The sequence below is a fragment of the Panthera tigris genome, chromosome D3, assembly GCF_018350195.1.
Source record: "Panthera tigris isolate Pti1 chromosome D3, P.tigris_Pti1_mat1.1, whole genome shotgun sequence".
Classification (NCBI taxonomy): Eukaryota; Metazoa; Chordata; class Mammalia; order Carnivora; family Felidae; genus Panthera; species Panthera tigris.
This window is the reverse complement of record NC_056671.1, coordinates 34,490,022-34,514,697: the sequence shown is the minus strand read 5'-3', so window position 1 is coordinate 34,514,697 and position 24,676 is coordinate 34,490,022. Positions and strand designations below refer to the sequence as shown.

At 47.0% G+C, this 24,676-nt stretch overlaps 1 long non-coding RNA gene across 2 annotated transcripts; it reads left to right on the top strand.

The window, feature by feature from the left end:
* The first annotated feature begins 4,860 nt into the window (after window positions 1-4,860).
* On the top strand, window positions 4,861-23,255 carry LOC107179752. 2 transcript variants are annotated; one of them, XR_006209877.1, is made up of 5 exons: window positions 4,861-5,895; window positions 6,635-6,786; window positions 7,615-7,706; window positions 21,415-21,668; window positions 22,585-23,255. It is a non-coding gene; the product is annotated as an uncharacterized LOC107179752 (long non-coding RNA). The 2 variants fall into 2 exon arrangements; XR_006209876.1 differs by having other exon boundaries at window positions 4,861-6,786.
* Window positions 23,256-24,676: the final 1,421 nt, after the last annotated feature.

Genomic DNA, 24,676 nt, shown 5'->3' with positions numbered 1-24,676 from the left:
TTCTTCCTCAGCTGTTCTCTTGAGAGCTGCTGCTGCTGTGGAGAAGGTGGGGCGGCTCCTCTCCCTTCTCATCTCCACAAGGACTTCTCTTTATGATTGGTTATTCCTCCCCACTTGTGCCTTCCAGCTCCTTCTAGGGCGCCTTCCCATCTGTATTCATACTTGCTTAGGTCTCATTCACAAGTTCAACAAAAATGCCCCCCGACTACAGGCTCCTTCCCTTCATGGCCAAACTTCTTGAGAGTTCGTCTGCTCTCCTCACATCTCATTCATTTCCTGATTCTGTTGCCACCAACACGGTTCTTTTTTTTTTTTTTTTTTTTTAATTTTTTTAATGTTTATTTTTGAGAGAGAGAGACAGAGTGAGCGTGAGTGGGGGAGGGGCAGAGAGAGAGGGAGACACAGAATCCCAAGCAGGCTCCAGGCTCTGAGCTGTCAGCGCAGAGCCCGACGTGGGGCTCGAACCCACGAACTGTGAGATCATGACCTGAGCCGAAGTCGGACGCTCAACCGACTGAGCCACCCAGGCGCCCCACCACCGACACGGTTCTCAACAAGGCCACCGATGACCATCTTGTGGCTACAGCACCAATGACACTGCTGGTCATCTCTGCCTTCCCTGACACATTTCCTCAGCTTTTATGACACAGAGGACCCTCTTCTGGTTTTTCTTCCCGTCGGTCTCCTTGCGGGTCTCTTCCTCGGCTCTCCCCTTGATGTCGAGCTTCTTGGGGGTCATGTCCTGCTTTCTCCTCTCTTCCCATCCTACACGTTCTGCTGATTGATTGTTTCTCTTCCCACGGTCTGAAGTGTTACCTGTGTCCTCTGATGACTCAAATCTGTGTCTAGTCTCGTTCTTTGTCCTGCGTTCCGGGTGTGCATAATCCACCCCAGTGCTCCTCTCCATACGGTGTGTATGGATGCCTCAAACTCAGCATGTCCCAAACCGAGCCTTTTATCCTTCATCCATAACCCACTCCTTGACCATTTCCTGTCTCAAGGGAGTGCAACCTCTCTCCACCCAGTCACCCTTGACTTCTACGTTTTCCTTGACTCCCCGCCATCCGACCGGTCACCACGCCCTACAAATTCTATGTCCCGAATGCCTCTTGAGTCTGTGCCTGTGTCCCTTTACCCACTGTGTCCCCCACACCCGGGCTACCATCAGCTCTCACACAGGTCGCGGTGTCTGCCTCCTGGGTGGCTGTGCCAGGTATTAGTAGTTTCCAATCCATTCTCCAAACGGCAGCTAGAGGGATCTTTTAAAAATGCACATTCTCAAGTCACTCCTCTGAGGAAAACTTCCAGCGGGTTCCACACATTTAGGAAGAAGTCCAAACTTCTTAACGTTGTACGGATTTTCATGTCTTGGCCCCGACTGCTTTTACTCCCCTCTTCTGCCCCTGCTTGTCTGTGGCAGATTTTTACCTTCTTCAAGGAATAAAATGTGGGGCTGTCTAAACCCCCCTCTGTCCGTGGTGATTTGACCCACCGCACGCAGTGTGAGCACCTCCCTGTGCATTCCCAGGGTCGTTGATGGGCCCCAGGGAGGGGAGGGGTGCAGTCCGGGAATGTCACCTTCCTTTGGAGCCTGTGGTGAGTGTTTGTGGTCGCAAGACCTCTGGAGTGTCGCCCTGAGGCTTACCAGTTTTATGTCATCTTAACTAAGAAAGAGGGAGGGGACGAGGGTGGTGGACGCTTCCCCATTTAAAAGCACCAAACCCAACAAAATTTATGTGGACGTTGTAATTATTACCACGCTGAATTAATGAACTCTATCCTCTCCTTTTTTTTTGGCTGGAAGAACATAACAATCCCAATGAAAGGAAACAGATGTCGTTGCTTTGAGCATTTCCAAAGGAAACTGCAGTAAAATATGAAGCATCGCCGTATAAAAGCCTGCTGTGCAGCGGAGATGTGCTGATATTGTTTTCATTTGCCAGCTGTGTGTAAGTGGAGTTGGTGCCTCTGGCCAACACAGCCCCCACATCAGAGTCATAACAACGACAAAGTCATGGAAACGTTCGGGGAGAAACTCAAACTGCTTCTCAGCGCGCTCGGCTTTCCTTTTCACGAAAAGCCACGTAAAAGAAGTGAGTCCAAAGGAGGACGTGAGGGCTGGCAATTAAAAGTGATTTATAAAACCCCCAGGAGGGGAAAAGAGGGTCATCGGGAAGAACGATCTTTGGCGATCCATTTATAAGCCCAGCTAGCAGGCAAGAACTCTGGTTCACCCTTGACAGTGAGCGAGAGCCAGTATCTGTTTCAGGGAGGGCTTGTCGCTCAGGCTCACTTCAGTCAGAGCCTCTGCGGATGACCCTCCTGTTCGACCTTCTGTGCTCAGGGCGTCGGACTCCTTCCCCGGTGGCTTGATGTCCTAGGACGTCCTCTGCCAGTGCATCTGGGAAGGGGAGGCTTTTTCCTCCTCCCAAGTCAGGGGGTCAGTGAGTATCCTATTACCCCTCTTACAAGCTTGCTCTCCTACAAAATGCAAGCGCTTCCGTATGTAGTTCTGTCCATTTTTTTAAAGAGGTGCCAGGCTCATATTTGCGACTAGCCTCTCCCTCTTCTTTTCTCTTCCTTTTTTTGCCTTCCCCTTCCCTCCTCTTCCTCTCTTCCTACCAGTGCAATTTAGAGACTGGAAATCAAGGAGGAAATGGAAGCTTGCCCTTAACACCTGCAGCGGGACAACCCAGTGATCGTGCTGATACTTTCTGGTGCCAGAATCTAGTGTGGGAGCCCACTCGTGGTGGGGGAGCCCGGGGACGAGTCGGTCTGGGCGGGAGATCACTGATTTGCGGGGCTTTCCCCCAGCCTCACCAACACCCGGAGGCCCGTGAGCTGCAGCAGTGCATGTCTCGACCCCGGAGAGGGCCAGAGCGAGAGGGTGGCCCCACGGTCATTGTCACCCGAGCAACTTGCTTTGATAGATGCCTTCATTCTTTCAGGCTGCCCGGATACCAAGGGGCTTGAATTAATAATTGACTAAAATTCATAGGCCAGTAATTGTCTACATGAAATGTGGTCTGGTCTTCATTTCAACTTGACGGTTCTTGTTCTCCTGCTGGATTTTTTTGTTGTTGTTGGTTCTGAGGAAACATTAGAAGGATGTGGATGGGTGTGCCCTAAGTGATTTGTGGTTTAGCTGTCTCCTTTTAAGTGAAAATACCCGGCAAACAAAAGGCCCAGCCTGTAGGTCCAGAAAACGATTTGCAGAAGTCCAGGGTCTGGTAATGGGATTTAGCGGGTACAGGAATAAGACAGGCTAAAGGTTGGTTGAGAATAAAGTTAATATTCAGTACTGTATTTATATTTATTTATGTATTTGTTTTGTTATTATTTTTTAAGCGTTTATTTATTTTTGAGAGAGAGAGAGGGACAGAGTGTGAGCAGGGCAGGGGCAATGAGAGAGGGAGACAGAGAATCTGAAGCAGGCTCCAGGCTCTGAGCTGTTAGCATAGAACCTAACACGGGGCTCGAACCCAGGAACTACGAGATCATGACCCGAGCTGAAGTCGGATGCCCAACCGACTGAGCCACCCGGGTGCCCCAAGAGTGTAATTTTGGAAGGAGAGTTGTGATCGTCTGATTCTGGCTTAGTTGGGCCCCCCGTGGCTTACAGCTGGGGTCTGCCAGGGGCACTGCTCCTTAAAGGGGTCATATCGAATGGGGGCACCATGAGAGGAGAAGAACCAGATCCATGTGGGCATCCCAAACCACACTGCAAGGGAGACTGGGGGAGGCCTGTGATTGGTTCTTGGTGAAGAGAGCTGAAGGGCCATTGGGCCGTTTGGGGGCACATGCCCAGGCCAGGACACCAAGTGGTGCTGCCTCAGCATGAGGGACCCCCTCCAGCAGATCTCTTCGAGGGGATGCAGTTTTGATGACCACCCCATTTGTAAGCATCAGAGAGAAGCCTTGTCCAACCACGAGACTTGATGGTTTTCAAATGGACAAACCTGATTTTAATAAGTTTAAGTGAAATCTGATAAGTAGATCAAGACGAATCAAGCTCCTGTGTAGTTCTAAAGAGCTGCCTGGACCTATAGCAGTGGGGGGTCAACTCTCCCTCCGCCTCAGAGACTCGTCCGGTTTGATACATCCTTGCAGTCTTGACCCGCCTGTGGCCTGTCTGCTAAGGCATTTCCTCCTGCCTCTGTTTCAACGTGTCTGCTTCCCTCTCAAGGAGGCGTTTTCTTGCTGGGAGCAGATGATTACCTATTCATAACATTTGTTGGAATTGGTACAGACAGAATTCAGTACATTTCTCTCTTTTGACTTTACCATCAAAAGCCAGAGATGGGGAGGGCATCTGAACTGACCCAAGTTTTGGGAGAACAGTGTGGCAGCTCTTCCTTCCTGGCTGACACTGTGGAGGGAAATCCAAGCAGACTCCAAGAAATCCAACAAGCAGGGTAGAATTAAAAACCCCGTCGTTCCAAGTTTCTGATCTGGGGCCAGAATACAGGCCGTTGAAACTGTGTGGGCAAATGCTCCTGCTTTTGCTTCCTGCAAGAGACACGGAGGGGCAGGGCTGGTGCCCTGGCGAGGGCCAGGGCCAGTAGCTTAAGAACAACTCTGAAAGTGGTGTAGATGTTTTCTTAAGTCTACAAGAAAAAGAAGGGGCAGGAGGAAAAGTACCTTGAGATTAGCTGTTTACCTTCCCCCAACCTGTTGAAAACAGGAAGGCAGAATTGCGCAGTAGAAGGAGATGTAATGCCGAGTCACAAAACCGTTCCTCACATTGACCCATCGCTTATCCTAAAGTCAAAGGCACAGACGCCTCCCCCCCCCCCCCCCGCCCCAGGGTGGACAACCAGATTTCACTTTACTGTGTATGGCACTGTGGTTCTTGGAGGTTGCTGGAACGGCTGCAAGATACCTGGGTCTGCTTCTGCCATCTGAAAGCAACACACCGTGCTTGCTTATTAGCTACCTTTCTTGATTATTAATGACACCATTTGGACAGAGACTCCCAGGAAGGTTCTGCTGACTTCAGCTGGCTTGGCCTGTCTGCCAGCGCATGGACCATATCCCTCCCATCTGAAGACTCTCACTATTGGAGTCACCTTTGAGGTTGACATTTTGAGCTAGGCTTTCCAGCTGGGTCCCAAGCCCCGGGCTTGGCCAGCCAGTGAGTAGGACCACAGAAATGGGGATGTGGCCCCAGAAGGGGATCCGACCCCAGCCCTGGGACATGAGAATGAAATGGAGGGGCTGTGGGCCTTGCACGCACGTGTGCGTGCATGCGTGCCTGTGTGTGTGTGTGTGTGTGTGTGTGTGTGTGTGTGTGTGTGTTAGGATGGATTGGACAAGGCAGGGAGAGGAAACAAAGGAAAGATAAATGGTGAAGAAGAACTTGGAAAAAATTGAACTAGATTTATTCTGACAGTGTGTGGGCCTACAGCTGTAACATTATAAATCACTTGCCTACAGAGGAATTCACTTCCTGAGCCTTGCACAGCTTCATGAGCCTGGCATGCGTATGAGAACAGAACCTAGCAATCTGAGAAGGGAAAATGACGGCTTGCACAACTGTGGCTTGAAACCACAACTGGTGATTTGGTCAGCACAAGGGGCTCCTGGGACTCGGGCCCGGCGTGGCAGGGAGCTGAGACCGCTGAGGCATTCACTCCCAGTACTTCCAGGATGGGATCTTAAAGAGCGGACTGAAAAAAGTGTTTTGTGGTGGCCACGTGGCCTTGAACTCTGGATTAAAAATGAAATTAAAGGGAATTTGGGATCTGAGGATGAGCCCAGGATTGGAGCATCCATAGAAGGTCTTTGTTCAGGTGATCCTTTTCTAGAAATGGGATGTCCGACTGACCAGCACAGACCCGGGTTCTCTCTCCGATCCTGTCTGCAAGAATATCCACAGCTCTAACGGGTTGGTGGGTACGTACCATGAGCTCAGAAATTGTGGTTGATTTAATAAATGAAAAATCAAATCCTGGTACAACTGGGAATTGCTCTGGTCCCCTGGGTCAACATGACATGAAGTCTTTCCCAGTTTTGTTCTGTATTTTTTTAATGATATTTACCTGCTATCGTAGCTCCCTTGCACAATATGTAGCTTTCCACGAGTGCAGCGTTTGTGACTTCTCAGCCTGTGGAGAGCATAGTTCCATGCCTTGTGTGTGCCTGGCCCAGATCCATGTTAAACTGACTTGAGTTTATACGTAAGTGACCATTCATTAGGGAGTAACATTTCCTTGTCCAGACAAATGAAGGAAGAGGCTCTGACACTTGCCTGTGATGTATAATTGCACCTGACTCATTAACTGGACATTGCAATGCTGGGGAGACTGAAGCAAGGTTCAGCTACTTGTAATGAGAATGGATCCACTAAGCCCTGTGAGAACGGCAGGTCTGTGGGCCACAGGGGGTCCACTTTGTGCTACTCAACACTCAGCTCGGGAAGCATCTATCTACCTGCCTCCCAGTGTACCATTGCTCAGATGGTCAGGTGCATTCGGGGAATTTTCACCTCCCCTGCCAGCACTGTAATGGCAGGTGCAGAGCAGACCTGGTCAGTTCCTCCATTTGGGTCCTGGGTCGATGCTGACTGTCCTTCAGAAGGTCTGTACAGCTTTGCTGCCTGAGGACACCCTGTGTGCAGTGCCCTTTTCCCTAGGTGTACGTGGAAAGGAGGTTGTACAAAGACCCAGAGAGTAGAGGCTCTGATTTGTGGTGTTCTCAAGGGCAAGCCTGCACCTTGACAGCTTCCAGGTGTTGAGAATCAAGTTCTTCGGAGTCACCATCTCTTGTCCTTTTCAACTATGCAAGGTAAGTATTAATTTCCATTGATTACACTTTATACGCAAGATGACTAAGTTAATGAGGTGGCAAGGATCTGGCTCAAGACTCTACAGCTTTCCCATGGGCTTTGTATAACCAGTACCTAGCACAACAGGTATATGTTGATTTCCATTCAATTTCATTTCTCTTTACCTTCTCAAATCTTTCAACTTGGTATTTCTGTGGGCACAAGGAAACACACTCTGTTCTCTTGCGGGGCAAAGGTAAATCTAGTGCTGATGATGTAGAAAATAGTAATTAGGAGGATACAAAGGAAAAAGCAAAGATTGAAGAGGGTTGGGCCTCTGGATCTTACACTTCAAGCCCCCCCATCTTTGCACATGGAAACTTTGTTGTTCCACGTCCTCACTACCTACTCTGAAGCTCCAAAGGAGAGTCGGTTTCATATGTGCCTGGTGACGTCCAGCTCCATCCATCTGATCACGGACTCCTGCTCACACAGAGGCCACACAATGCCCTAGGCCCCTCTCTGCTACCTCAGCAGAATGTTTGCGCTGCTCCCTGAGCTTTATTATTAGAAGCCTCCCTGGAGAGTGCATCTACCAATATTGTATTTCAATCTATGATGTACTCGGTACTCCACCTCATTAGCTCAAGTTCAGACGGTGTGCCCTAGACAGTTGTTCCAGGGCTGGGTTGTCACTTTGGCGCAGTGTCTTAAATGTACTGGGATGGTCTTTGTAGTAACTTACAATGGGGTGGGAGTAGAGAGAAGAGCCTAATGAGAGGCCTTTGAGATGCGCACAATTTCTTTGCCCTTGAGTAAGACATGCATTTTATTAAATCTTTTTGCAGCCACAATCCTGCCATCTGGCCTTGGGGCAGAATCGAAAGAGAGCTCTGCTTGAAGACCCAAGGCAGACTACGACTCACATTTATATTAAATGGTAACTTCCCCCAAAGTCCTCATTAGTCAAGAGACACTATCATGTTGCCATGGGCAGCAGCGCTTGATAAAGAGCACTCCTGCATTTTCCTCCCATCTGTGTCCTCAAAAGAATTCATAAATTAGAATTTCATGCTTATTCTTATTTCTTTACTGCCACATGCAGTAACTGCTTTGAAGTCCCCAGGGCCAATAGATCATGGGCATTCAGTAAATCATATCACTTCTTTAGCACATACGTTCCTCATTTTCATAAGGACAGGGTTGAACTAGGTGACCTTTAAGGTCCCAAATCCAGACTATCTGAGAGAATCCTGACATCCAATGAGTACCTCCAATGGCTGAAGGTGTCAAATTTAGGGTAGGGGGCACACCATCGCTCATCTTCTGCCCAGATACGCAGGGGGTACAAAGGACGGCCTGAAAGGCAGTGGTATTTGTACTTAAAATTTATGTTATAAAGCACCATCATAAGATCACATGTGTCTCCCAGAGCTGGGATGTCCTGGTGTTTCTTGAAGGTCTTAGCTAGCTGTCTCCTGTCATGTGGAGCCCCAGGGGCAGAGTCTGAAGGTCAGGCCCAGGAGATGAGCAGACTTCCTTCCTTCCTTCCTTCCCTCCTTCCTTCCTTCCTTCTTTCTTTCTTTCTTTCTTTCTTTCTTTCTTTCTTTCTTTCTTTCTTTTTCCTTCTTCTTTCTGTTTATAATTTTGTAAAAGTTTTTATTTATTTATTTTGAGAGAGAGAGAGAGAGCAAGTGCACAGGAGAGGCAGAAAGTGAGAGGGAGAGAGAGAATCCCAAGCAGGTTCCACACTGTCAGTGCAGAGCTCAACACTCTACTTGAACCCAAAAAACGTGAGGTCATGACCTGAACCGAAATCAAGAGTCTGATGGTCAACCGGCTGAGCCACTCAGGCGCCCTGAGGAGCAGACTTTCATAGCTTTATCTAGCATCAACTCTTGAGGTAACTTACTTGGATCCCCTGTGTCTCAATGTCACTTGGAAATGGATAAGGATACTCTTTGATATTCCTATGTCCACACGTTGGTTGAAGGTTTGACTATGAATATCGGCATTTGTAAGGTGCCTGCCAGTTGATAGAGACTTTCACCTTCATAATTTCTTTAGTCCTCCTACTTACCAGGAAGACTAGGTATTATTATTATTGCCCTTCTGCAGGTGAAGTCACTAAAGCACCAGAGAGACTGAGTGAGTTGTGCATAATATTAGAGTAAATAAGTGGCAGATTGGAACCCAGCCAGATGTTTCAGTTCAAGTCCTGGGCATTTTCCCTATGCCACATGGTTGCCCAAGAAATTCTAGACTAAATCTGTCCATAACTTTTTTTCAAGTTGAGGATAGCCCATTTGGCGTTGTTCATTGTTCTTGCCTGCCTAAGTAATCACTCTGCATATAGGTTCTCTGGTTCCTGCTCCTGTTTACACTGGCCATCCTTCTGATCTCATTCACATGTTTCTGTTACCTGGTGCTCTCACTGAAAAGGAATTTTGGCAATTACAATTATTCTGTAGTGTGATACACCTGTAGTCTCCAAGGAATGCTAAATAGGTGTTTTTGGAAAATTATCAAGGAAAGCAAGGAAGGGTCCATCTTGATACATGCAAAGAACACCTTTTGTCCATATAGTTCTCATGTCCATCTTCCCAACCACTCATGCATCCTTCCAACTAAGCATCCATCCATCCATCCATGTAATCATTCATCCATCCTTCCATCCACCTATCCATCCATCCACCCATCCATCCATCCATCCATCCATGTAATCATTCATCCATCCATCCTTCCATCCATCCATCCATCCATCCATGCATCCATCCATCCTTCTATCCTTCCATCCATCCACGTATCCATCCATCTATCTGTTCAGTATTGATCGCACACCTACTATGAGTTGGACACTCCAAAAGGCCTCTATATTATAATGTAAAACAAAAACTACACAAGACCTTCCATCATGGATCTTACAGTTCACTGGAGGGTATAGAGAAATGAATAGGCAAGTACAATTTTGTGTGAGAAGTGCTCCGATAGAGGGAGTATTGGGAGTTATGAAAGGATGCATGAAGGAGCCTTTTCCTTCTCTGTCTTTCAATTCTTGAATAGATTCTATTTTCCTTGAAAGGCATTCTGTGAAGATTGATATTTCATCAAAGGGCATTATGCTTTTGATATTGGTCATTGGTCACATTATGCCTTATATAGTTATCCTTTTATGAACATTCTCTCCCTTTCTCAATACACACACACACACACACACACACACACACACAGAGCTATTTTCAGGGAAGATTTTGTGAGACATGGAACACAGGGCTCTCCCTTCTATCAGATCCTGCACTCTTCTGGTACCCAGAGCATCAGGAGACAGCACCTATGAGGACAGCTGTGCTCGCATGGGCACAGTAAGCAGTGCCAAGGTGGGTCACCCTACCCCAGTCCTCAGGGTCATGGGCACTGACATGAGGGTCTGAGAGAAGAGGAGGGGTGGTAGGTGCGGCTGGACGTCTGGCCTGGGAGCATGGAATGTTTCCTTTGGATGGTCCTAGGAGTACTTTGGGATCGGGCTGTTGAAGATCCTGCCTGCATGATTAGGGAAGAGGGTGTGGGCTGGGGGGTCTGCTTCACACACACTTCCTCAGCTGGATCCTAGGGCTCATGATGTCAGAGGCCATGTCTGAGGCACCCCATCCTTTGTAGACTTTTTGGCATTGTGTATATGTGCCAGGCTCTGAAAAATGAAACATCGGTGAGTTCTCTCTGGTTTGTGGAAGTGTTATACAGATCTGGGATCAAAGTGTGGCATTTGTCACTTATGTTATTATTATTATTTTTTAGATTTCTTTTGGGAGAGAGTGCGTGCAAAAGCAGGGGAGGAGCAGAGAGGGAGGTAGAGAGAGAGAATCCTAAGCAGTCTTTTCACTGCCAGTGCAGGACCAGATGTGGGGATCGATCCCACAAACTGTCAGATCCAGACCTGAGCTGAAATGAAGAGTGGGACACTTAACCAACTGAGCCACCCAGGTGCCTCTGTCACTTATTAACTGTGGCTTTGGCCCAGTTACCCCCAGCGAGCCTTCCCTCCTGTTTTTGGCGGCCACACCCTCACACTTGACTTTACTCTGAGCTTCTCTCCTGCCACCCCCACCACCTTGACATGTCCTGCTTGTGCCGTCATCCAGGCGACCCCCGTACCAACTCTTCTGCTGTCTCCGTGTTCCATTTGGAATGTCCAGAAAACTTTGTGGTGGCTTCCCTTCGGGCACTTTGCACGCTTCTACCTTTGAATGAAGCCGGTTCTGCACGGGGCGGACTTTCCCCTGTGGCTTGTGTCCTCCTGGTCAGCAGGGGAGTGTGAGGCAGGAATTGGGTTTCATGCAGAGAACGCTGTGCATGCTGGACCCTAAATCCAGGAACGCAATGCCTCTTCTGCAGCATTCTCCTCTGTAAGGACGACTCAACACAAAGAGGCAAGGGTGGCTCATTTCTCTAACCATTTCTGTCTACTCAAGGTTTAAGATTCCTTTAGATGCCGCACAACAGAAAGCACTGGGATAAGCACTTACCCTTTTTTTTCTTTTTTGAAGTTTATTTATTTATTTCGAGGGAGACAGAGACGGTGTGAGTGGGGGAGGGACAGGGAAGGAGGCAGAGAGAGAGAATCCCAAGCAGGCTCTGTGCTGTCAGCACAGAGCCCGATGCGGGGCTAGAACTCACGAAACCATGAGATCATGACCTGAGCCGAAACCATGAGTCCGACACTTAACTGAGCCACCCAGGTGCCCCGAGCACTTACCTTTTGGACTGCTGTTTAGAAGACCTTCAGCTGGTTGGCAGACTCCGAGCTCACTCCTGACTTTCACTGTAAAGCTCTTTCTTTCAAAAGAACAAACCTGGGACTCTGGGCACATATATCATGGCTGGAAAGAGCCACTGAGGAAAAGCGAGAAAACAGCAAGCTCAGTCATCAGCATCAAAACTGTTGAGCATTTTCAAAAGCATCTCAATAAAAATTCCAGCTCTCGCATCACTCTGGCCGTGCCTAGTGCTTCAGGCAGTGAAGCTCATTCTGACGTTATGTTCTCCCCTTGTTTATTTAGTTGGCCTCCGAGGGCGGGGAGAATTTTTCTCAGCTAATCCATTAGCTAATCCATGAGCTAATCTAGCTCACGATGCCTGCAGCCCTGCCTGCCTGAAGCGGGCACCAGCCAGCCCTTGCCCGGCCAGGAGCTCAGGCTGGAGCAGAGAACGCCATGCAGATGGGGTGGGGGCAGGCAGCGTGTCGGCTGTTCTCGTCCTGAGGGGAGATTCCTTGGCACCGTTGGTCCCAGATCTTTCTAGGCCAACGTGATGGAGATTTCACAGCGTCCAGGACTCATGCCGCCCAGTGTGCACCTTGAGAGTTTGACCCCACATGGTAGAAATGCCAATATCCGTACAGACCGTTTTGGTTAGTAAAATGCTTTCACACCCAGGGTCTATCTGATCTCAGAACAATCTGTGAGGTGGCTGGGCAATTATCAAATGCAGGATGATTATACTTTTTTGGTGGTGAGCTACAGAAACCAATTTTGGCTAACTGCAGCCAAAAGTGGCTTTATCTGGAGGATATAGAAGACTCACATAATTGAAGGAGCAGTTGAAAAACCAGCCAGAGATGTATCGGCTCATCGTGTCCATCCTTGGGACCCTATGGTTAAGAGTCAAGGATCGGGGGAGAGAGTCTCATGGGCCCAACTGGGGTCAGTACCCTGCTCCTGGGTCAGCAGAGCCTTTACCGACAGAGCCCTGTCAAGACTCAACAGGGGAGGGCGCATTGGATCCTGAAGCAGAGGAAGGTTATTTCCCCCAATGAATTTAAGATGCTCTTACCAGGGAAGGGTTATGGAGGTTGGTGGGTCAATCACAACGGTGTATACCATTGTCCCCATGTCACAGATGAAGAAACAGAAGTGCTAAGAAAGTTAGTGATTTGTCCAGGGAACCACAGAAGTAAAGCGAGGGTTGTAATTCAAGCCTTCCAACTGAAGTTCGGTGAGCTTTTATTTTTTCCCTTCCCACTGCTGATTTTATCGTGGAGACGGTACGAAAACAGCGAAGGCTGCTTTGAGAAGAATCGCCCATCACTGCATTAGTATAACTGTTGCCCGTTTCCTCCCTGATCTGTCCTCAGTGCGTTTTCTTTGTCACATGGCTTTAATCCCAGTGTCCTTGCACTGTCCCCACTTACCTGCAAGGCTCCCTGGGCTAGTAAATTCTGTTGACTTTGGTATTTCTGGTACAAATAGCAAACCACCAGAGTCTGTGGGTCAGGAATTCCCTTATTATGATACCAGTGGACATTTAGAAAGACAAAGGCCGCCGTTTGCTCAAGATCTAAAAATCACTTTGACACTGTGTAACAGAAACCGCTGGGACGAGCACTAAACTCCCAAAACTACATTTTGAAGTCAATGCCATGCTTTTGCTGGGGTGAATGGATGGGTGACTGTGCAGTGGGTGCATTACAGCATATCTCTGTTAACGGGCTTTTCTTTGGATAGAGTAACGGAGGTGAAAACTTCACAGCTCCATATTGAGTGCTTTAGTTATAAATGCTCTTTAGTTATAAATGCTCTTTAGTTATATAGTTAGGTGGAGCAGATGGCTATGGAGACACAGGCCTGAAGTCACATGATAAATCAATCAAGGACCCAGAGAACAAAGTCCACTTTTCCTGATCCCAGAGGCACTGTGTTAGGTCAGGTGCATGGTGCTGCTTTCCAGATGACTGCACAGTCCGTGTGGGCCCCTCAGTGAGCATGTCCCTCTCCTGGATGGTGAACGAGACAGGAGCGATGACCCACAACCAACAGATGGAGGTCTGAGGGGCGGCAGAGTGTGCGGGGGGCTCAGGGCTGTGGAACCCTTGATGGCTAGAATGTGGGGGACCCTGGGGGGCTCTGTGTTTAAGCTGCCAAGAACGTTTTCTGTTTTCTGGATGGAAGTTTGGATTGTTCTTTGCAGGTACCTCTTCGTTTGGTGGGGGAAAGTCCTCAAAGGGTCTCTTGGTTGTGTGCTAGAGTTCCCCAGGGAGCCCCTCACAGCCATATAGAGGGAAGTGACCCTTTCCTGGCATTCTCCTTGGTTCCTGCCTGTGACCAGGCTAAGCCATGCCAGATCTGGCCGAGAGCCAGATCACATTTACTGCCCTACCCCCATGCCCTTTGGTTTCCACAGGCCCTGGGTAAGGGTGCTTGTCCCCATGGGTTGGTCAAGAATGGTGACAAGAATCATGGAATGGCAAAGTACTCTGCCAGCTGGCATCGTAATGGCCTGGACTCTGGGGAGAAGTCCTGGCTGACTCCTTTCTTTCTTTCCCAGTGTTTGGGGAGCACGTCCAGTAGGAACAGTTCTCTTGGCTCCCAGCTTGGGACTTCAGGTGAGCTGCCTGGGACCCCGCCCATAAGGTTATTCTGATTTGCCAATACTCAGATATTGTTGGAGCCTTATTAAGCGAAGAAAAAAAAATGTCCATTTATGACTCAGTTCTTAAAAAAATTAAAAACAGATTTTTTTTTTAATGTTTATTTATTTTCCAAAGAGAGAGACAGGGCGTGATCGGGGAGCAGCAGAGAGAGGGAGACACAGAATCCGAAGCAGGCTCCAGGCTCTGAGCCGTCAGCACAGAGCCCGAGGCCGGGCTCGAACCATGAACTGCGAGATCAAACTGAGCCAAAGTCGGATGCTCAACACTCTGACTGAGTCACCCAGGTGCCCCCCCAAAAAGAAATTTTTGAACTTAATCTGATAGCATAGACCAACAGAACTACACTCTGCATGTTATTACTCTGACAACAAAGCCAGTCTTGGACAGGGTATACCTTTTCCCTCTTGCTGATCTTTGGAGAGGCAGAGGCCCAGGACTCTGGAGAGAGGCACCCACGACATGCTGATAAAAGCCCTTCTGAATTCCATGGTGGGCAGGTAAATCATGCAGTTCATCTTTCTCTTTGGGGCACTCACAGAGCAGGAGAGAAGCCAGCAGTGATTAGTTTGGGACCCATCCGGCAATAACTGTGCTGTCCCTCCCAGGCAAGCTGAGGGGTCTAGAGGGCTTAAGCCTGTGGACAACTGTGTGCAGTTATATCTGGCATTCACGTCTAAGATTTTTCTTTTCTCTTTTGTAAGTTTCATCTATTATCCCCAGTTCCTCAGTTCATTGTTATAGCCTGAGCTCAGTGTTGGGGAAACTGAGGCGTGGCCCATTCTGGGGGCAAGGGGATGGGAAGCCCAGCACGGCTCAGGGAGGGCACTGTGATATGGCAGAAGGTGGTCGGCCAGACTTCCTGGTAACAGGACAGTTGGCCAACGACAGCAAACTTGGACTCGTGAGCTGTGTAAATGTTCTCTGGGATTTCCAGAAGCAGGTAGGTGGGATGGAGGCTGCATTATTGCTCTTTGGCCCTAATTAAGGGACGTCTGAGTAGCACAGAGCTGAAGGGTTGCATGGCCTGCAGACAGCTGCCCTCGGCTTCCCTTCGTTCTGTGATCCCCGGGGTCTGTGTGGTCCCCTGCACCGCTCGTCTCTCTGAGGATCCCGCTGAGTGGTGGCATCATTCCTTGACCCTCCACTGCATCCCCAGAGTCCCAAGCCTCACTCTTCCTCTGCGATGACAGGTCACAGTGACAACTGCGTGTGGAGGGAAAGGCGACCACACCCTGCTCTCCCATCCCTCGGACAAAATTCCAGCTCGCGTTGCCCACCTCCCGGACGATCTGTCAACAGCCTTTCGGGAACCTGAATGACCATAGCGTCAGAGAGAAGAGCTTTGTGTTGGGACTGGAGGCGCATCAGAGAGTCTGGGACTCCTGTACCACTTATGCCGGAGAGGATGCGATTAATGCCACAAGAAAATGCCTCAGATCCAACGATGTTGACAAACTAATTCCTTAAAAAATAATGGTTTCTTCTTTGGGACATAAGACATCTTAGATGCAGTGTCGAGTAGTATTTTGGATCTTTATTTTTGTTTGTAAACTCTTCTTCCACATATGGTTTTCGGTCTACTTACAAAGACCTTACGATGCAGAAGAAAAAGCAGTTGTGAGAGTTAGAGGGGACGTAAAACAAAGGGTCAAATCAGCGATGCGGAAACCAGGAGAGGGCAAATGCCTGCCTACTTACCGACGGACGAGCACAGAGCAGCAGCCGTCAGTGGGCATGTGACTCGCAAGGCGGAGGTCTCCTCGGCTCTGTTGGTGAGATTGTTGGACACCCGCCTACATTTGCCTACGGAGTTTTTTCAGAAAGGACAGAAATACTCCCACCTGTACCCTCACTGCTGTGAGTTGCCTCCATTTCTCTTGAGTGCTCCCCTATCCATGGTCTCTTTTTCTTCCGTCATACGTGCTCCTGATTGAGACCCACTGTGCTGTGGCTTCAAGCAAAGGGTCATCAATCTGAGACTCTTGCTTTGTCATCTTTCCAGAGCTCTAGACTCCAATTTCGAACCTGTTGCAGATGCTTCCAGTTCTAGACCCCACAAACATGTCCCGGGCAGAATTGGGTTGTGTTGCCGCATCTGTATTTTCTAAGTTGGCGAATGACATCTTCTGTCTAGAATGTTCCGCTCCCCTTCTTTCCCAGTTTGGAGAGTTACTATTGACCTTTCCAGTCCTTCTCAAAGGTCACCATCTCTCTGTTGCCCTCACCAAGTCATCAGGATGGAATAGTCGTTCTCCCTTCTGTGTCCCTGGGTCCCCTGACCCCTCTTGTCATTGTGCCACGTGCTGCCGTGATCCTTTGTTTTTCTGTTTATGTCTTATTCTAGAGCTTGCCTCCACTAAATACATATGCCAGGATCCAGCGCAGAGTTTAGTACATAGGAAGCAGTCCCTAACTGCTTGCTGGTGAATGCAGGAGTGGGTAAGGCGAACTCCTTTCCTGCAGCAGGAAAACAGTCACTGTTACAAAGCGGGAAGAGGCAAGTGCTCAGCTCAGGGGAGCAGAGCAGCACTGTGACTTCTCACGCTGTGGGGACAGGAAGGTCTGTGGGAGAAAGATACAAAGAACTCCTACAGAGGTGATAGTATGAAAAGCAAAGCATGATCTGGGTTTTGGTTTCTAATCTCCGGGAAGAGCTACAGAAAACTGAAACTGTGCTTCAAAACTTAGCAGTCAACATCATCCACCCCTACTGGGATAAAAGTTTGGTTGGGGCTGACTTGATGCGTGGCTGTCTTCACCTCTGAAACATCCCAGAAGCACTCGAAGCTGGTTGTGTCCTGGAAGATGGCTCAAAGCAAGATCTCCTTCAGCCTGGGAAACACTAGGGCTCAATTAAGTTAAGCTTCGATAGACAGGTTACAACTGTAAAGGAAAAACTGGGAACTTTATATGAGTGATTAAATATTAAAAAAAAAATTTTTTTTAATGTTTATTTATTTTTGGGACCGAGACAGAGCACGAGTGGGGGAGGGGCAGAGAGAGGGAGACGCAGAATCCGAAGGAGGCTCCAGACTCCGAGCTGTCAGAACAGAGCCTGGCGCGGGGCTCGAACTCATGAACCGTGAGATCGTGACCTGAGCAGAAGTCCTTCCCTCAACCAACTGAGTCACCCAGACGCCCCAATGCGTGATTAAATATTTCTGTTCCTCTAAAGCTTGCCCCCCATTACGTGAATACACTATAGTTAAATGTTCACTGCACTAATGGAGAGATTGTGGTCAATAGTGAAACACATCCCTAAAAAAACAAAAGCAAAAACAAAACACTATTGAAAGCCTGTTCATCTTTAAAATACTAAAGGTGGCTCAGGGTGCCTGGGTGGCTCAGTCGGTTAAGTGTCCGACTTCAGCTCAGGTCATGATTTCATGGTTCGTGAGTTCAAGCCCCGCGTCGGGCTCTGTGCTGACAGCTCAGAGCCTGAAGCCTGCTTCAGATTCTGTGTCTCCCTCTCCGTCACTCTCTGTGTCTCAAAAATAAATAGATGTTAAAAAATTTAAAAAAAATACTAAAGATGATTTAAAATAGTTAAAGTGTCTTAAAATATTTATGATGTATTTTTAGACTTTTTGATGGGCAAAGACCCAAAGAGAAGCAAATAAAACCATTAAGGCTTTTCCAGGGTGGACAAAAGTGGAAAAGGGGGATTTTATCCAGTGGATAAAATCATGAAAAGCTTGAACTGAGCTAATGCTCGATCTGGCAGCCAGAATGCAATTTCAGGGCTTGTAAGGTGTTTAAACATACTGAGTAGAACAGTATTTTATAGGCTGTAATATGACAAATACGTAGAGGCAGGCTAAATAAGGGATGCTAAGTTGTGGGTAGGTGACATTAGTGAATTTCATGACAGATGACAGAATACTGGGTTGGGTGAACCACTGGTTCTGCAAGAGTTTCCATTGGTTTCGTAAGAGTGAATGCAGTTCACTCACCTGCCTTATTACCCCAGAGAGAGAGAGACACAGGTATTGAAATATTTTCCTGGAGATAAAAAAAACCACCACCACCACCAATGTTTGGTCATCTTTATAAACACAGGCTCTCATTTTAAATCTGAGACTCTCTTGAAGGTGAGAAGCATGGGATTAAGTAGGGACCCCTGTTCTAACATCATTTGCTCTATTGAATATATCCTTATTAGGCGCACATATCCTTAGGGGCACACCCTACCATTTTAGTGCGAATTTTCAGGAATCCTGTCTGGGAGAGCTGGTGCTTGAGGGAAGAAAGAAGAGTGCTGGAAAAAGACAGAAGGAGGACAGGTCAGTGGTGGGGGAAGCCCCAGTCCCCAGGAGGCAGGAGACAGGAGACAAAGCAGCCAGCAGAGGGGGGTGTCCAGAGGGTGAGAAAGGGATGTTGGGCTCTAGGTGGGGACAGCCTCAAGGGACAAGGCCAGAACCTGCCTGTTTGCTGGGGCCTGGGTACAACCCCCCCCACCCCTACCCTCAACGCCCCCAACCACTCTTTCAGCTGCTTCCATACACTACTGGCCGGGAGCAGCTTTCCTTTTTCTTGATTAGATTCAGGATTACACTCCGAGTACAGGCTGGGTCTCCCGAGGAGGGGGAGCGTGTGAAGACGAGCTAGCAAGACAGCTCTGAAGGCAGCTGCGTCTCAGAGAGTCGGTTGAGGCCAGGCATCCATTTCATTTGTGGTTCCTGGGGGCTGATTTCTCTTTAGGTTCAGGTTCTTCTCCTTCTTCTGGTTGGTAGCTTCAAGTTTATAGCTCGACATGAACAAAACTAACAAGCCCTCAGAACAGGGAGTGTATGCAGAGGGACTTCAGGCAGACTGTGCAAGGGAAGGGAAGGAGAAAGGCATGCACATTTGCTGAGCCCCTCTGGCCGACCCGGCCGTTCGTCTGGGACCCCACTGCACAGGGAAGGAACCAAGTGTGCTCCACGCGCTGACACATCACATGCTGGAAGAATCTTGCCCGGTAGAACCTTTTACATCCCCATGGCATAGGTAAAGAAACAACGTCTAGGAGAAGTTGAACAATGTGCCCGTGGTCACACAGCTAAGGGATTGAGCTGGCTTTCAATTCAGGTCTGTCCGACTTTCACGTCTGCGTATTACCTGATGCCTTGGGACCAGAAAAGGTGTTTTTATCCCCTGGGGCTTGGAGAATAATCTCAAATCTCTGGTTCATTGTGAAATTTCTTGATGAAATTTAAGAGAGTGGAATTTGAGCATTAGCTCTGAAATGTACATTGGGAGAGTCAGTCCATGGAAACAAATGGAAGAATATATTATAAACCTAGGCCGTTGTGTAATGGATGATCAGTCCGGTTTCATCAGCTCAGCTTGGGCTTGACATTGTGGTTGGGGAACACATGTGCTGAGGGAGGTCTACCAGTTAGGGGACCTGTAGGACTTTCTAGATACCTCAGCATCATTATAGACCAGTGGGTATTGGCTTTGCCATATGCTAAATATTTAGTTCTATTTGCTTTCATTGCCAGGACGGGGGTTGCCATTTTGTGTTTTGGCTCTTGTAATAATATCTGGAATGATCTATAGAATGCATTAATTAACAAATATTTATTGAGTGCCTACCATGTGCCAAGTACTGGGCTACATTCGGAGGTGGGCATTGCATGCTCTAGAACAATGCTGTCCAATAGAATTCTCTATGATGATAGAAATGGTCTTATCTGCATTGTCTTATATGGAAGTCACTAGCCTCTTATGATTAATGTGATTGAGGAACTGAATTTTTAATAAATTTTAACTAAGTTCAAATAGGCCATGTGTCCAGGGGTTACCATATTGGACTGTACAAATCTAGATTAGCCTTGTGTTGTATTTTGCAAAATTACAAAAATGGAAAACATCACATCTACTGGAAACATATGTTTGTTAACATTTTAGTAAAATTTTATGTTATGGTCTAATACATGATTATGATTAATGCCATGAGTAGATTTTCTTTATTTTCTTTATTTCTTTATTTCTTTCTTTTTTTTTAATTTTTTTTTAATGTTTATTTATTTTTGAGACAGAGAGAGACAGAGCATGAACGGGGGAGGGTCAGAGAGAGGGAGACACAGACTCCAAAACAGGCTCCAGGCTCTGAGCTGTCAGCACAGAGCCCGACGTGGGGCTCGAACTCATAGACCACGAGATCATGACCTGAGCCGAAGTCGGACGCTTAACCGACTGAGCCACCCAGGTGCCCCAATTTCTTTTTAATTTAAATCCAAGTTAGTTAATATATAGTATAATAATGATTTCAGGAATAGAGTGTAATGATTCATCACTTACATATAACACCCAGCGCTCATCCCAAGTGCCCTCCTTAATTCCCATTATGAGTAGATTTTCTATGTATTGATTTATTCAAAAACATTTAGGTGGTGTCTTCTATGTATTAGGCACTATGCTAGATCCTGTGGGAGGGAAAATGATGTGTAAGACCTCATCCATGTTATGAAGAAGCTCACAGATTTGTAGATACGTGCCTATACCCACACACGTGCTGTTACACATCCACACATACAAATACCAGGTAACCAACTGCCGAGGGCCCTTAGGCAAGTATGTCTGTCAATCCTCTCAATCACAGATAGCTGACAGTTCCATTCATCAGATCCAAACAGCAGGATCCAGAGGAAAATGGCATTTCCTTTCAAGAATAAGGAAACCGGAAGTCTCCCCAGCCTATTTCCTGTCATATTTTCTTGGCCATAATTTCAGCACATGTCCATATGTAAATCCATCCTGGCAAGAGGAAGGGAATTACCATGACTGGATTACACTACTCAGGGTTTATTCCTGTGTGTTCCTTAAGGACAGATACCTGAACAAAAATCAGGGATCTGTTGGCAAGGACCTGGGGTGGTGGAATGGATGTTGAATAGGCAATCACTGTCCTTCTGAAAATTTCCCATCCTCTGAATCAGAATGGGCTCCTCCAGTCCCCATGCTGAATTCATTCCTTTGTCACAGCACTCAAAGTGTAGAGTGTGATGTGTTTGCTCAATGGCTTGATTTCCTGGTGACTGGGTACCAACGACACCCCTTTCTTTGCTAATTGTGAGCTACTGAGGGGGTCCGACCTGCTTTATTCATATTTGAAAGCTCCACACCCAGCCCAGTTCCTGCCATATCCAGAGCTCAGTAAAGATTTGTGGGACCGGATATACATTTATTGAAGCACTACTCAATTCACATCTTCTTTCCCGATTTATTCTTTCAGAGACTACACCTGTTGTTCTGGACTGCAGCTGGAATTGGAAAGGAAATTTATTTCCATGAATGGAGAAGTGTCAGAGTGAGCAGGCACGTGGCAGCGGAAGCATGGGAATAGTCTCACGAGAATAACGTCAAAGCACAATGATTGTCAGAGACTTTAGAAGATAAACCAACCAAACAAACATATAGAAGTTACATGTGCTGTTAGTGCAGAAGCTTCCAGATGGATGCAAGAATCAAAGCCTTCAAGAAGCTCATGTAATTGGCACTTGGAATATGTCTATATTAATTTGCATGGACCATAAAAGCAATCTTATCTAGAATATTCCATTTATAGCCCTTGTTATTTTCTCCCTTCATTTTCACCTCTTCTCTTCTGCCTGGCTTCCTAACTCCTGGGTATCTGTCTCTGGTACATCTGTAGCTTCTCAGCTAGGATGTTTATGGGGTGTCAGATGCTTACATATCAAGAACTCTTCCTGTCTCTGGGAATTAGATGTTAAGAGACAGAAAACAGGGCACAAGACCACGTACACCTTAGCTCTGAGTTAGATCATCTGAAAGCTATGTTCCTGGACCTCGTTATCTTGGCTTCCCACAGAAAAGCATCCAACAAATTAAGATTTAATATCATGTCTCCAGCTTTTATGGAGGGCAGCTGACACAGAAATGTACTTGTGAAGAACAAAGCTGGGTATTTTACAAAAGCATAGTGGAGGATTTTATCATGTCACCCAAAGTCCTTTTTATAAGAATCTGTAAGACCTTTGATTCTCTAAGTGAACATTATATTGACAGCGACAAGTATATCCCATACAATTACAAGGGACTCAGGGCTGAATTTGGCTTCCAATGGCAGCATCTGTCATATCCTGGTGACTGGTGGCATCCATTTATTTTTTCCTTTCAACCGATTTTGATTCCATTTTTATTATTTATTTTTCTGTTGTATATTGTGGTTAATTTTCTAAGTTGCCTCCGATGTTTACAGATATGTGTGCATGTGTTTTTGCCTACTTATCTATCCATCTACCTACCTACCTACATACCTATCTGTTTACTTACATACCTACTTGTCATCCCAGCTATGTGTGTGGTACGTATCTCCATCAGCCTGGACTTCATTAAAGTAACTGAGTTATTTTTCTTTTCTTTCTCTGGCCTGATTATTCAGGTTATTTCCTACAAATAATTTGGAGGACACTGAGACAGATGTGCAACACAGCAGTGTGGGGTGGGAGATCTTGGTCCTGTTCCAGCTTTGCCTCCTGTCAAATGTCTCACCTTGGGTAAGTCATTTATTCTCTAGGTGTTTCAGTTTGGTCATCTTTAAGATGGGATAATTATATCCACTTCTGTTGAACAGAGTCGGAGTGAGGACATATGTATTTGGTGTGTTCACGTATATAAGGCTGGAGAGAAAGTGGTTAAGAGGAAGCCTTTGGCCAGTGGCCTGGGCAGTTCAGTTGGCATCTTCAGGTATAAATGGAGTTACTTGAAGGTCTTCCAAGTGTTTCCCTCCACAAACACTAACCTTTCCACCTTTAGATTCTTTTTTCAGGATCCCATAGGAAATTTGTGTATGTCATGGGTTGTTGACCCAATGGAGTAAGATTTCTATTTCAATTTATCTCTGTTCCACTTATGCTAAAACTCAAGTTTAGATTGCTATTAGCTTAGATTCAGTTAGAATCTGTAAGTTAGAATGCCTTTTTGGAACATAATGTCATGGGTAGAAGTTTTCAGATGAGCACATCTTCTGTGATTGTACGGTTCACTGACCCACATCAGCACAGATCTGGTTACCTTTTGATGCTTCAGGGCATGTGGCCTTTTAGGAGAGAAATGAAGCGCTCAAGTGAGAGGTGTAGCATAAATAAGTTGTACTGGAGAGTAGGGTGGGAGGGTGGGGGAGGTTTCTGGAGCACTTAGTATTCAGTATCAGGCCTGAAATGAGCTTTCTCCATAAAGAGTGTGGGAAACTGGTGAGAATTGGGCTCTTAGCATAAGAATAGGCTGAAACTGACCTGTGGAACTTGGGCCTCAAAGCTTTTTGCAAAATATTATTGTTTGCATGGCTTGGAGGAGACTCAAGAGTGACTTAGGGATTTCATGTGGATTCCCAAGCAGGAAGCCAGACCTTTCATTGCTTCCACAAAATTCCACCAACCTTCCATCAGGATCTTTGGCTTTGTGGGACAGATAGGTGTGTATTACCACTACCATTTTATAGATAAGGAGAATGAGGAGCCAGAAAGGTTATGTGACTTGTTGAAAGTCACACAATTAGTGCCTGGCAGGGCTGGACCTGGGAGCCAGTGTTGGGAAAGAAAGTCTTCCATGGGCCACAAGTGCACCTGTCTAGTGGGCCAAGACTAGTCTTTCTCCCAGGATGTCCTCAGAGTTGTTCTGATGCCCTCGAGAAATGAGATAATGTCTCCCTACTCTCAGCACCTAAAAAGCAGACTTGTTTACTCTTGCCTGTGAAAACAGTAGATTCCCCAAGTATTCCTGGGCCATGACACAAGCCCACTTTACCTGTCGTACTGATCTGGGCCCAGGGTCATGCCTGTGGACCTTTAGAGCAAGGAAGCTGGTGCCAACATGTTGATACTTGTGCCGCTGCTGTGTCATGAGTAATATAGTCCTTTGTTTCTGACCCAGGAGCTCATGTCTCCTGCCAGCATCCACAAATTAGAATTAGGCTAACTTGTTAGTGTGTAAGTGAGTAAAGTCACATCTTAGACCTGACATCTAGCTTCCTGAGTCCTGAGCAGATTTCCTTCCATAAGTGTGCTTTCTGTAGATAACTCAACCCAGGGGAAGGAACGGTGGTCACAAAACTCATCTGGTGATATGACTGGATCTGTACCAAGTTCCTTCTTTTTGATTTTCTGGGCCTGGGCTTCTGTTAGCAGGCATTCAGTAGGTCTCTGTGGTAGGTAGTTGACTGGTTCATTGGTAGAGATCCCTAGAAGCCAGTGGAGGCCAGCCAATTGAAGTGATAGGGAAAGAGCAAGGAGGAAGAGGGAGAGTGGAAAGGGAGAAGGAGGATCATTTGGCAAAGACATTTACGGTCCCGTTACCATTTTCTGTACCTGTCATACTGTGCCAAAAAATAAAAAAATAAAAAAAATAAAAATAAAAATAAATAAATAAATAAATAAAGGTGGGAAATTTGCTCTGCTGAGGTAGCAGCATCCTTGAGGATCTGGGGAATGGGAAGGGAGGCCAGGACTAGTGGCATGTTGGGGGCATGGTGTGAG